Below are 14,930 nucleotides of genomic sequence, written 5' to 3' on the forward strand. Positions count from 1 at the left end.
TTAACATGAAGTCTCCTTATGAGCTGCTTTTTTATAAGCTTCCTGACCTTAGTTTGTTAAGAGTGTTTGGTTGTGTTGCTTATGCTACTATGCCACCAACATTTAAGGATAAATTTGGGTCTAGGGCAAGGAAGTGTGTGTTTCTTGGTTACCCACACAATGTTAAGAGATACAAGCTTTATGATTTGCAAACCCATAAAACCTTTATCAGTAGAGATGTATTATTTCAGGAAGAGATTTCTTGGTTGGCCATTTTCCTCTATTGCTACAGTCTTTCAAGAATATGAGCCTTATAATTATAAGGAGGCCAAAGATGATGACAGGTGGGTTGAAGTTATGGATAAGGAGATTCAAGCTTTGGAGGATAATAAGACTTGGGAGCTAGTTGAATTACCTCCAGGTAAGAAACCCATTGGATCTAAATGGGTATATAAGATTAAGTATAGAGCAGATGGGACTGTAGAAAGATTCAAAGCAAGGTTGGTGGCCAAAGGGTTTACTCAAGTAAAAGACAAGGATTATACCCATACTTTTTCACCAGTTGCAAAGTTTACAACAGTGAGGACACTACTTGCTTTGGCTACTGCTAAAAATTGGAAACTTCACCAATTGGACATTAATAATGCATTTTTGCATGGATTTTTGGATGAAGACATCTACATCATGAAAGCACCAGAAGGTTATAATGTGCCTCCTGGTCAGTATAGCAAGCTAAAAAGATCATTGTATGGCCTGAAACAAGCGTCCAGACAATGGAATAAAGAGCTCACAAAGTATTTGCAGGGTCTGGGTTTTGAACAATCTAAACAGGATTATTCATTGTTCACCAGATTTAATGCAGTCAGTAGCACATTCACAATTGCATTAATATATGTGGATGATGTTCTCTTGACTGGCAATTCAGAATCAGAAATCAAGGAAGTCAAGGAGGGGTTACATTCAGCCTTCACATTAAAAGATTTGGGTTTTGTAAGATATTTCTTAGGTTTAGAAATATCAAGGAATAACAAGGGCTTGATGATTAATCAAAGGAAGTACATATTAGACATTCTCAAAGACTTAAAAATGGAAAATTGTTCAGCAGTAAGTTTTCCCATGGCCAGAGGTCTGAAGTTATCTATTGACAATGGTGAATTACTAGTTCAACCTGATCAATATAGAAGGTTGGTTGGACGACTGCTGTATTTAAATATGTCAAGACCTGACATTTCTTATTTAGTTCAGCATCTGAGTCAGTTCTTAAGTCAACCAAGGTCTCCTCATATGGCAGCAGCATTGCATGTAGTTAAATATCTCAAGACCACTATAAACACTGGTTTATTTTACAGTTCAAGCTCAGATCTTACACTGTCTGCATACTGTGATGCAGATTGGGAGCAGTGTGCCTTCACCTGCAGATCCCTTAGTGGATACTGTGTGTTTCTAGGAAAGTCACTTGTTAGCTGGAAGACTAAGAAACAGCCTACAGTTAGTAAGAGTTCTGCTGAGTCAGAATACAGATCAATGTCTTACACCATTTCAGAGTTGGTCTGGTTAGATAGGGTGTTAGTTGATCTGAAGGTTCAAATTACAAAGCCTATACCTCTCCTATGTGACAATAAAGCAGCACAACATATTGCTCTCAATCCTGTGTTTCACGAAAGAACGAAACATTTGAATATAGACTGTCATTTTGTGAGAGAGAAGCAGCAGGAAGGGTTCTTGCAGACTCAGCATGTACAATACAAACTTCAATTGGCAGATCTGATGACTAAACCCTTAGGAGCTGATTCACACAAGTTTCTTGCTCTCAAACTAGGACTCATATTCTCAGACAGTCCAGTTTGAAGAGGGGCTATGGACATAAGATAGTTAGTTATAGTTGCATAACTAACTAGAATCAGTTAGGAGTTAGTTAGATGCTGATGTAAGGTAGTTAGATGCTGATGTAAGCTCTAGTAAGTCGGTTTATGTATGACTATAAATACATCAACCATAGACTCATTGTAATCACAAGTTAATACACAATACATTCAATCAATAACAAAGTTATGTTTCTTCATAGTACAAAACATTATCTATATTTTAATTACAATTCTGTATATAACTCATACTATAAAGGAGTATTATGTAGATGCACAAGACATAATGTTGTTTTGATCTTCAATTTTCTAACCTTTTTTTAATATAGTCTCGATATTTATTACGATGTGATTTCAATCCTAAGGAGGGCACTATCATGTCATAAAATATTCCTACCACTTTATTTTTAAGCAGAATAAAAACAAATATAGCAATTGATTACGTCGTATCCATTTCATCTCATGTACAATTGCAATAATGTAGATATTCACTAATTGTTGCCTACAAACAATCCAATTGAATTTAAAAGAACACATTATATCGAAAAATGGCCAAAATATAGCTACAGATAACCCGCAATTTTCACGGGTAATAAAACTAGTTTTTTATAATTAAAACGTAGTTGGCAAAAAAAATTCCTTTATTATTTATATAGATAGAAGATGGATAGATATTGATTACTACTCCAACTAATTGTTTTTCTTTTTCTTTTTCTTTTTTTCAATGAAATCATACTTAATTGCAGCAAGTGGATGGTATAGTTTTTTGAATTTTAATTTTAATTTTTTTAGTTCATTTACTTAAACATTAATCTCAAAAAGTTACCTTATCACTCAAAAAAATTACAGATAAACTCAGAAAATTGAGTCATAAAATTAAAATGTAATTTATAAATTCTATAAAACTCAAAAAAAAAATATACAAAAAGTCAGTAAGTGTAAGGTAGTACATCTGATTTACAATCCTTTTTCTCGCTTAATTGTCTTCATCTTGGCCATCCTAACCTTAAGGGCTCATACAACCTTAAAGGGATCTTTGGTGTACGCGCTCTTGTTGCTGGTCATCATCATCATCTAATTTCTCTTTTTTTTTTCATCTTTGATTTACATAATAAAAGGCTCGTTCTTATTTTTATCATCTAAGCCTTCTTCAAAACTATAGTGTCTTGCCAGTAACACTTCGTCTCTAAATAAACCAAAAAGACGTACTCCGTCGTTATATAACACGACATAAAGAAAACCATGATTAAACACAATAAAGTTAAGATTACGTAATAACGTAGCTGCCACTTGCCAAAAAAAAAAGTAATAACGTAGCTTTTCAAGTATGGGAGGAGTTTTGTTAATTAAAAAAAAAATATCAAAGAGGGCTATTTTGTGAAAAATTCTTATGTACTTATTGTCAAAATATTGAAATTTCAGATACAATCTAAAACAATGTGTTATTACATGACCGATTTTACTTTTTGCTCAAATCAAGTGTCGAACGTAAAAAAGATGGTGTTGTTATGGATATTAGTCAACATATTACAAATCGACTATCCAAGCAAACAAAACATAGTCCTTCTAACTCCCTGTCTCATGGAGTCATGGACTACTATCTTGATTTGGCTGAATTTGTTGGATATTTTCAGTTATTGAAAATATTAAGATTGTGGCCCATTAATTTGGCATTCAAAATATGGACTCAAACTGCCCTATTTTGTCTCCCCATTTCCTTCAGTTGACCACCACTCTCTCCACTACATTTGCAACTGATTTTTGATGGCAAAATCAGTATAAGTACAACATAATTTCTGATTAACAAGGTCACCAAACCTACTCTCCCTTCAAAAAATATACACCATCTAAATCAATGAGAAGGAGGGTTCGGAACCGAAATCAGAGTAAGAAAGAGTCAGACGGCAGACAAAGACAAGTTATCGGAAAGACGGAAACGGGTTTATTTCTTTATTCGGGATTTAAAAGCTGTTCAGGAATACCGATTAGCAATGTCTGGAGGTTTAATTATCGATCTTTATTTATCGCTTCCGCATTTTATATTCGTATATTCATTTAGTAATTAGAATATACATGATTAAGAATTGAATTAAACTTACATTTGGTATCAGAGCGAGTTTATCGCCTCTGTCTTGCTTGTTAATTTTCCGACTTCGGTTTTTCTGTCGATTGAAATGTGATGATTTGACGCTCTCGTTTTTCTGTCAGATTCTGGGATTTCTTCTGATAATCGTTTATTGCCTTGTTTGTGTGTAATCTGTTTCCGCCTTTATCATTAAAATCTGGGAAATTTTATTTTTAATTTTCTGGAAATTTTCTGTTTGATGTATTGACGGAAGATTGAAGATGACTTTACATCTATTGTTTTTAGCGCACGGTTCTATACTCTGCTATGGTTTTTGTTGCTTTCTAGAGTAGCATTAATTGTGTGGTTTTTGATGTGTTGTACCCCACTGCCTTTTACATTATAATACCACTTTGATGGATGTTTGGTCAGACTGTATTGTAGGAGTTAAATAATGTTTCATTCCTATCTTACTTGTTGTTGTTGATTCCTTTGGGTGACATTATTAGGAGTACAGATGGATATTTTGGACCTTTGGTATTCTCTTATTGTCCCCTTGTTCGGTTGACTTAAGATGTCCATATTTTTTTATTTTTTTAGCTGTATCCGTCCAAAATGAGTCACATGGATTATGGAGTTAGCAATTTTTGTTGATTTTATAAATGCCTACCTTCATTTGCTACAGTACCTTTTGTGATGCACTGTATAATTTTATTTTTATTTTGGCATATGTTTTATGAGAACATGTGTTCTGTAAATGTGACAAGACTTTATATACATTAAGTTCAGTATATATATTAATGGTTTAAATGTCAAGTGATTTTAAATTTATTAGTTAGGGAGTAGCCACAACATCTCTAATTGATTAAATTTTATACGAAATCGCATGTGGAAACTAGACATTTTATTGTAATTAATTGTACGTAATGTGATGAGACTTACCCACAGGAATCTTATTATATATGTATGATTAATTAGGATGTCATATTGAATTACGTTTCTTAATATACCCACAGGAGTTGAGAAATGAATATAATTTGATAGTTTCATCATAAAGTTTATTTTTTATGCATCTAATTTGAGTAGACTTTAGCCCACAGGCAAGTTTATGTCACTAGATTCATATGAGCATAATTTACATTGGTAAGTTGTGATAAAGTTAAGTCTCAATTTTTGTTACTAAGCATGTATATTTAAAATTTGCAGCAAGTTTACCTGGAAGTTCCTTTGATATCAAAATAGACGTTCCTGAATTAACTGGTGATAATTTTAAGGTGTGGAAAGAGAGGGTTCTATTGCATTTAGGATTCACGCGTTTCGATTATGTTATACAACACGAGGAACCGGCTGAGGTAAAGGAAACTAGCACACCAGATGAAGTAGACCATCGTGAAAAGTGGGAGAAATCAAACTATATTTGCACGATGTTCATAAAGACAAAATTGTGTGCTAGTATCCGAGGTTCCGTCGAGCAGCATACTAAAGTTCGAGACCTTCTTAAGCAATAGATGAACAGTTCGAAACTTCTGATAAGGCTTTGGCGAGCACCTTAATAATGAAGTTCACTTCTTTGAAGCTCAATGCCACTAAAGGAGTGCGTGATTTCATCATGCGCATGAGGGATATTGCAGCCCAACTTAAGGTATTGGAAGTTACTATGTCTGACTCTTTCCTGGTACATTTCATTTTGTGTTCTCTCCCAGCACAATATGCCCCATTTAAGATCTCTTACAACACATATAAGGATAAATGGTCTCTTAATGAATTAATGACCATGCGTGTTCAAGAGGAGGGGAGGTTGTTGTTGTGGGAGGGTGAAAAGGTGAACCTAACTACTAGTACTAATAAAGAATCATCTAGTACTAAGAAGGTTCACCATAAGGATAAGGGAAATGGTAAGATATCTGTTGAGCCGGCCATTAAGAAGGAGTCTTCATGTTTCTTCTGTAAAAAGAAGGGACATATGAAGAAAGACTGCATAAAGTTCAAGGCTTGGCTTAAAAAGAAAGGTAATTTCCATGCGTTTGTTTGTTATGAATCTAATATGGTTAATGTTATTCATAATACTTGGTGGATTGACTCTGGTACTACAATCCATGTTTCGAATCCCTTGCAGGGTATGACAAACCTGCGGAAACCAGTGGCAAGTGAAAGCTCTATCTATTCAGGAAACCAGATAGGCTCGAACGTGGAGGCCGTAGGGACATGCAGTTTAGTTTTGAGTAGTGGTTTTGTTTTTGTTTTGGAAAAGACATTTTATGTTCCGAATTTTGCTCGGAATTTAATTTCAATTTCAAGGCTTGTACCATTTGGATTTACCTTTAATTTTTCGAATTCTGGTTTCAGTATTTGCAGAAATTCTAAAGTTATTGGTCATGGTATTTTGTCTGATAATTTATATCGTCTTTATTTACAAAATGATACCACTCAAAATACTATGCATGTTAATACTGGTTTAAAAAGAAGTATTATGAATGAGGACTCCTCTATGTTATGGAATCGGAGATTGGGACACATCTCCATTGAGAGGGTTAAGAGATTGGTAAAGGAAGGGGTACTTGGTACTTTAAACTTTACCGATTTTGATACTTGTGTTAGTTGCATTAAGGGAAAGCAAACTAACAAATCTAAGAAAGGTGCTAAGAGGAGTTCTGACCTATTAGAAATCATACACACGGATATTTGTTGTCCGGACATGAACGCTAATGATCCGAAATACTTTATTACCTTTATTGACGATTATTCACGATATATGTACATCTACTTATTTCGTTCCAAAGACGAAGCTTTTGATGCCTTTAAATTGTTTAAGGCTGAAGTAGAGAAACAATGTGGTAAGCACATTAAAATCGTGAGATCAGATAGAGGTGGTGAGTACTATGGTAGATATACTGAGGATGGACAAGCACCTGGTCCTTTTGCTAAATTCCTTCAAGAGCATGGGATTGTTGCCCAATACACTATGCCCGGTTCTCCGGATCAGAATGGTGTAGCAGAAAGAAGTAATCGGACATTAATTGAAATGGTGCGTAGTATGAGAAGTAATATTAAACTTCCTTCATTTTTGTGGGTTGATGCACTAAAGACGGCTGCGTATATATTAAATCGGGTTCCTTCCAAGGCCGTCTCAAAGACGCCTTTTGAGTTATTCAAAGGTTTAAAACCGAGTTTGCAACATATACGCGTTTGGAGATGTCCGTCTGAGGTGAGAATTTACAACCCACAAGAAAAGAAACTAAACCCAAGGACTATTAGTGGGCATTTCATTGGATATGCCGAAAAGTCCAAAGGCTATAGGTTATATTGTCCGTCTCATAGTACCAGGATTGTGGAATCTAGAAATGCAAAATTTCTAGAGAATGACTTAATCAGTGGGAGTACTATAGAAGTTGAACCTGAAAAGGATCAACATGAAGCTTCACCCTCTGTTTTAAGTGACAGGTTGGTTATTGTTCACGGTCCTGAAGATCGACCGCAAGTTCAACAACCAAATACAGAAATTCCACAAAATGTCGATCAAAATAGGGTGGATCATAATGAGGAAGAAGTTCACCGTGAGGTTGAACAAATTCCATTAAGAAGATCTATTCAAGAAAGGAGATCGGCTATTCCTGACGACTATGAAGTATATCTACAAGAATCGGATTGCAATGTTGGAGCTGATAATGATCCTATGTCATTTTCACAAGCCATAAGTTCTACAGATTCAAACTTATGGATGGATGCTATGAAAGATGAGATGAAATCTATGGCGGCTAATCGAGTTTGGGATCTCGTCGAGTTGCCTGATGGTGTAAAAACCATCGGATGTAAGTGGGTCTTTAAGACTAAAAGAGATTCACTTGGCAACATCGAGAGACATAAGGCAAGTGATGTGACCATAATTAGCGCATATTTAGCCCCCGAATTAGCCTTGTTCCCATGCTTTTTAGTGCATATTTGGGTCATTTATTATCTTTAGTTCTTTGTTTTGCATATTCTTTGAGATTTTGATCCCTTGGTAGGAAAGGAGTAAGAATCTTGCATTTTCATGGCAAAACGAGACTAAATTGATCGAATTCAATGACCAAGCATCAAGGAGAGACAAGATTAGAAGGCCTTTGTACATATGATAGTAGATGAGCAATGTTGAGAAAGGATCCTTGAGTCCCCAAGGAAATCCCCAAGGAATTTATGAAGAAAAGGGAAGAAAAGAAGAAGAAGTCTTGCTGAGGCACAATCCGTGCGGATTGTCTACAATCCGGCCGTCCTCCACCTGCACAATCCGTGCGGTTTTCCACCAAGACGCTCGGATTCCATCACCACAATCCGCCCGGATTCTCTTGAATCCGCTCGGGTTCCATCGCGTAATCCGCCCGTCCCACCCTAATCCGCCCGGATTCCTCTACTGTGCGATTTCCTCTTCTCCAAGCTACGAAGAAAGAAGCCCTTCCTTCGGAAAATACCGGCTCCTCCTTGCTCAATCTAAAAAGTGTAATTACTAGTTTAGCCCTTAGTTAACCCTAATGCATCCCCCTAATTTCCACTATAAATACCCCATTAGTCTAATTAGAAGAGCATGTTCTTCTTATCAATAATTAGAGTAGTTAATATCAATCAAATCTCTCTTTAGTTTTGTAATCAACAATTAATCAAGTTCTAATACAAGTTTTATTTCCTTAATCTCTCTTTTGTTCATCCTTTATTTTGGGTAATTGAAGATTATTTGAGTTATTATTGGGAGATTGACAACCTCTCAATCAAGCATTCAAGTACTTCTTTTATCTTTGCTTTATTATTGGAATCATTAGTAGGTATAATTCTCTTAATCCCTTTTTAATTATTGTTAATTACTTTCATTTATTCATCATGTTTCATTTTGTTGGTATGATTGACAACCTTGCTAGCATGATCAACATGATAATGAGTGAGTAGTCTATTAGCTAGGGTTAATGGGTGATTAGGGGAAACCAACATAGGGAATGATTCATGCTTAAATTAATATGCTTCCATGTTTTATTTGCTTGCTTGTTTTGATCTCAACTCATGCACATGTTATATTTGATGAAATGCTAAGCCTATGAATCCTTGCATTTACCACCATCTCCTATCTTTTCAATGAGACTTGTAAGACATAACCCAACTCGAGTCTCATTAGACCATGCATGTTGTTGAGTAGGGAAGATTAAGTCGACTTGTAGGTGTTGTACAATCTAATCGATTCGGCTCTGGGACCCAAACTTTCCTAGGATTGTAAGATATAACCCAACTCAATCCATCACAACAATAATTGCTTGCTTATAATTTGAGAACATGTTTGTATGATCAATTCCCATGATTCCCTTATGATCCCATGACACCCTAGTGCTTTTTAATCAATTGTTTACACCCCTTTTAATTCATCTTGTTAGTTTATTTTCATTGCTATTTTAGTTAGTGACCTTCTACATCAACCCAATTTGTGACACCCCCAAGACACCACTAGTTTCAATAGAAATCTCATTTCAATACCCGTCCCTTGGGATCCGACCTTTACTTGCCTCTTTACTAATTGTAGAGTTGTTTGTGAAGCTATAAATTGTGTTTTGATTCGGACGTGACCTAACGACCACACCTTTAATTGTGAACACGAAACGGACCGATCAGCAAGACTCGTTGCTAAAGGGTTCACTCAAAGAGAAGGGATCGACTACAAGGAGACATTTTCTCCTGTATCAAAGAAAGATTCTCTTCGAGTTGTCATGGCATTAGTAGCTCATTTTGATTTCGAGCTACATCAAATGGATGTGAAAACGACATTTTTCAATGGCAATTTAGAGGAAGAGGTTTACATGAAACAACTTGAAGGATTATCCTCTAAAGATGGTGAGCATCTGGTTTGTAAGCTAAATAAATCCATATACGGTTTGAAACAAGCCTCCCGCCAATGGTATAAGAAGTTCCATGAAGTAATTTCTTCATTCGGTTTTGAAGAAAATATCATGGACCAATGCATATACTTTAAGGTCAGTGGGAGTAAGATTTGTTTCCTTGTGTTATACGTGGATGACATTTTGCTAGCAACCAATGATAAGGGGTTTTTATATGAGGTGAAACAATTTCTTTCAAATAACTTTGATATGAAAGATATGGGTGAGGCATCTTATGTCATTGGCATTAAGATCCATAGAGATAGATCCCGAGGCATTTTAGGCTTGTCTCAGAAGGCCTATATCAACAAAGTGCTTGAAAGGTTCAGAATGAAAGATTGTTCACCAAGTGTAGCACTGTAGATACCTCATTTCTGCACCCCTCGCAAACCACCCGGTGATGATTGGGCCGCATGTTTGATACGCGGAACGATTTGTGACAGTTCGTAAGATTATCGTCAAGTGATTGCTCAAATATTAATGTCTACCTCATGGTTGTCATCTACGTCCCGATACGGTCGTTTTGGTAGTAATTAGAGTACATTCGGAGTCCGGGCCTAAAACCGTCTCCATTTTCTGATAACCGTCAAATCCCGAGTCGGAATGTTCTGGAATGTTCCAGATATTTCTATTCCATATTTCACAAATTTTATCTTTTGGAAAATAAAATCCCGTAATATTCATATAAAATATTAAGGAAGATCGAATTATTTCCGTCCTACCATAACTCAAACGCGGAAATCTTTCTTCAGCCGGACGAAACCTCCTGGGAATAGACGCAGCAGGTGCTGCGCCTCTTCCAAGAGACGCAGTGGCTGCTGCGCCTCTTCCCAGGCCCTTTTCTGCGTGTTTTTCGTATCTTTTTCATATCTTTCCGAGATTCACTTCCAAAGAGTCTCCGAAACCCTAATTCCTTCACGTGATTAGTATAAATAGGAGCCTTCGCTCCTCATATTTCTCACGCGAGTGTCCGCCCTTCTCTTCTCCCTTTGCATTCTAGACTTTGTTCTTACTTATTGGCGCCTACGTGCTTGAACTTTCGACCACGTAAGCTCGGATCTTTCCGGGTACCAGCCTCTCCGTTGCATGACCGACCAATTTGACCAACTACACAATAATCAACTTAATTAATTAATCGTTTTCCTCTTACGAGGGCACTTTCTTTGCATTCGCGTCGAGCATCACTAATCGATATCTTAGTCCTTCTCGTTTCGTCAACATGTAAGTCTGAGGGTGTAAATTTCCCTTTTATTTATTGTATTTTACCCTTTCGTATCATCAATTGTAAGGTTTATGTCGAAAATACCATTAAAACCGATTTCTAAAACCCTTTGTTAAAACCAGTTTTTGCGGATTTCCAGTAGATAACCATCGAGAAAGGACGCAGCAACTGTTGCGCCTCTTCGAAGGAGCACAGTTCCTGCTGCGCCTCTTCGTGAGGCTGCCGCAGTTCCTGCTTCCTTTCTTCTTCGTTTGTCCTCTGTAATTCGTGTTCAAATTCTTTCTTTTGCTTGCTTCGTCTGTTAATTCTTCGTCTTAATATCATAATAATTCCACATGTGTTATAATCACCGTCATTCTCATGTTTAATTTGTCATAAATCCGACTTAAATCCCTAATAATCCAATATTTGCGGGTTTTCGTCATTAAGTTCAATACGGGTTGTAGAGATTCAATTTGTTCATATTGAGTTTCTGGGATTCGTCTTTGATATAGTTTTTATCTGTTTATTCACATATTCGTCGCATATTCGTCATTAATCCATTGTGTCTAACGTAGTTAATTGATTTAATTCGTAGGACTCATTAATATTTTTCACTTCTATCATTATTCCATCATGTAATTAATCCGTTTGCATCCGTCTCATTCATATTTTACTGTTTTTATGACCCATTCATGTGTTAAATAACATATTAATCACTTTCATCCGATTAAATAATCAAATCGATCATTAAAATCACCAATTAACATTAACGGCTTGCAATTACGGCTTCACGGCGAGAACTGAGCCAAGGAACAGACGTAGCGTCTGCTGCGCCTGTTCCTGGCTGATTTCTGTCCCTGAACTCCGTTTCTGCTTTGACTTAGCTAATTAGTTTACATATTAACTAACTATTAACCGTAATATCACGCTAATTCATGTTCGTTAGTTTATTTTATTCTTTTATTCTTTTTCTCAAATTATCCGTTTTAAAGGTATTTTCGACATAAATCGCCTGTTCCTTTGTAATTATTGTAATTTTCATTATTGTATTTCTTTTATTGTATTTCTTTCTTTGTTTCACTACTACAAAAATAGGCTTAGAGAACTGTTAAAATGGTCTTTAGAGAACGCCTTAGAGGCGTTCTTTAGGTCAGCGTTCTCTAAAGCTTATAGAACGGTTGGGATAGGCGTTTTCTATTCACAATCATAGAGAACTGTTGAAATTATCTTTAGAGAACGCCTTAGAAGCGTTCTCTTTTTATAGGAATAGAGAACGGTGGGCTTAGTGAACAATTCTCTATTCTTCTTATGTTTTTCAAAAAAAAAATTAATACTACGTATATAAATTGAAAAATACCGACAATTAAAACGAAAACACAAAAATGAGAAAATAGTCACTTTTATTACTTCAAAAGTAACATACACCGTATCATTAATCACCATCTTAATGGTTACATACTGCAACACGCTTTATATCAGCTTCTTGTTTACAAATGAAAAATATACAACTAACTCAAGATACAGCTTATACCTACTATACCGAATTTCGCTCTTTCGACCTATGCGGCGTGTGTTCCATGTCCTTAATTATTTCCTATAGCATGTCTTCAGTACAAAACCTGCTGCAACCTGCCGCAAAAAAAACCTGTGCAACCTGCTGCAAAACACTCGTTGCAACCTGCTACCATCCATTTGCATCCGTAGGTGATAACTGTAATGGAGCAAATAAAGCCATAAACATCTTATGAACTGCATCCATAGGTGATGACTTGATGATTATTCAATTTCCCTAATGAATTGCTAGCCACCTGATGTGTCAACTTAGACATGCATATTAATAATACAAGTTGCTAATTCAGATACGATCAACTATTACTTATATTATGCAACTGGAAACTCTATCCTAATCTGTCATATGCAAATTTACAGGCAGAAAATGATAGCAGATTGAATTAAGAGATGTCTGGTAAGAATAAACTAAATTGATCATAACTTAAAAGAACTTTTAGAAATCTTTAGATGTACATGAATATTTTGGATATGTCATGCAGTAACAATAAACTAAAATTGATCAGTATATAAGCTCACTATTATACCCAACAACTAAAATGTTCCAGTATTCACAAGTTTAAAGACAATCAACAATTTTAGAGATAATTGATGAGAAAGAATTAACAGTAGAGATTGCCATAGGTTACCTGGATGAAATAAGAGGTCCCCCTTGAATAGATTAACAACTTTCAGAATCTAAATTGCAGTGTTTCTCAAGCAAAAGTTGCTAGAGCATGTTTTTTTCCCTTTCTAAAAGCAAGTAACTTATTACTCCCATAAGTTATAACAGAAAAAGAGAAATCTCTAGGATAAAGACAGGCGTGAACAAATAAAAGAGTGAAGGCTAAGAGTAAAACTTCACCAAACTTACCTGTTATCACCATCATTCTCTACCAAATTCACCAGCAAGCCCAAAATACTAACAAGAAAATCTAGCTCTTGATCACTGAAATGGACAATCAACAATTGCCATACAAACTCTTACAATGCCATTGGAAAGAATCAGTATCACAGGCAGCAGTGAAAAACATACCAAACAGCTTAGTGAAAACTTTCTTCATTTGTTTTACATGTTCATTCCTCATATTCTTAGCAGCTCCTGATGCAGCAATTACCTGTAAAATACGATATAAATATTCATACTTAAACAATAGAATTACGGTGACCAAGGTCGTGGTGAGCGTAGGCTACAAATCTAGTAAGCGAACAAAAGATTAAGAGATTAAAACAGGACAACACAACCTCAACAATTAATTTTCTCTATCTCAACATGTACTGATGTTTGTTAAGAAACAAAATACACAGGTTGTGACCAGTTATAGTACATGGTTCTAAAATTAAAATCACCAAGGCTTCCCTGCCACGCTAATGAATTAAATATAAGCTCCCAACAAACTAGCATGTTAAAATTTATGGAACGTCTCAGCAGTTGAAAAGCCAATCCAAACTAACTTCAACTACAATAATCAAAGGATTTTCAAAGAGCTTATAGTCGTAATGCTTGATAATAAAGAACTAAACATCACTTAAGTTGTTGAAAAAGAACCAGAATGTTACCTTGGTGATGTCGCTTGTTATATCCTAGCCTCTCAAATTGTGAAAAATTAGAGAGTGCAGCTTAAATGACATCATACAAAATAGTCTACCTTGTCCATAATTGCGACCAACTTTTGCAGCTTCCTCAATCAATCGTTGATTTTCATTTTTTGAACCTATGAGGGTGCACAACACAGCGGCACTTAGTAATTGAATAATCTTGAATTATACATCTTTGATTCTTTGAAATTATAGAAAGTCACACCTTGAGGAGAAAGGCAGAAGGCATGCATATGAGAAACAATATATAGAAAATCGATTAACAACCCATTACAATCTATAATTAAGACTAAAAACAAAATCATACAGTGAGTACCAAACATACCGCATCGTCATCTGCGGAAAATAACCCTCTGTTCATCAATTATAATTAAAAAATTCATATTGAGGTAATATCTAACAAAATCAATGAGGCACATTATATTGGTATATTATCCAATAACTAGAATACTCAAAATTCTACCAATTTTCATCGAATTTCTGAAAAGAGTAGATTAAATACGAGTTCAATGGATGGAAGAGGTGTGAAAGAACGAGACAATCCCCAATTCTATCGACTTTCTCAGTTCATTGTAAAATCCCCAAATTTCTAGGGTTTATCGTAAAAACCTCAAATAGGAATACCAACCTGGAATTTTCAAAGAAACACATATTTAAAACCGCAATTCGAACCCAAACATAATAAATCCCATAATTTTCGTGTAAGGGGTGCAAACCCTAGAAATTTCGAACCTGATAAGAAGGTCGGAGGTGGTGATGTTGGCTATGCGATCGACAACGTTAGC

The 14,930-nt window shown here is 35.7% G+C and overlaps 1 long non-coding RNA gene across 2 annotated transcripts; it reads right to left on the reverse strand.

The window, feature by feature from the left end:
- Nucleotides 1-12,381: 12,381 nt before the first annotated feature.
- Nucleotides 12,382-14,128, reverse strand: LOC141614055 (uncharacterized). Of its 2 annotated transcripts, XR_012529309.1 has the most exons (4): nucleotides 13,583-14,128; nucleotides 13,421-13,495; nucleotides 13,197-13,295; nucleotides 12,382-12,709 (listed from the first exon to the last, which is right to left on the reverse strand). It is a non-coding gene; the product is annotated as an uncharacterized LOC141614055 (long non-coding RNA). The 2 variants fall into 2 exon arrangements; XR_012529305.1 differs by having other exon boundaries at nucleotides 13,421-14,128.
- Between the last annotated feature and the right edge of the window lie 802 nt (nucleotides 14,129-14,930).

Source organism: Silene latifolia, chromosome 1 (genome assembly GCF_048544455.1).
Source record: "Silene latifolia isolate original U9 population chromosome 1, ASM4854445v1, whole genome shotgun sequence".
Classification (NCBI taxonomy): Eukaryota; Viridiplantae; Streptophyta; class Magnoliopsida; order Caryophyllales; family Caryophyllaceae; genus Silene; species Silene latifolia.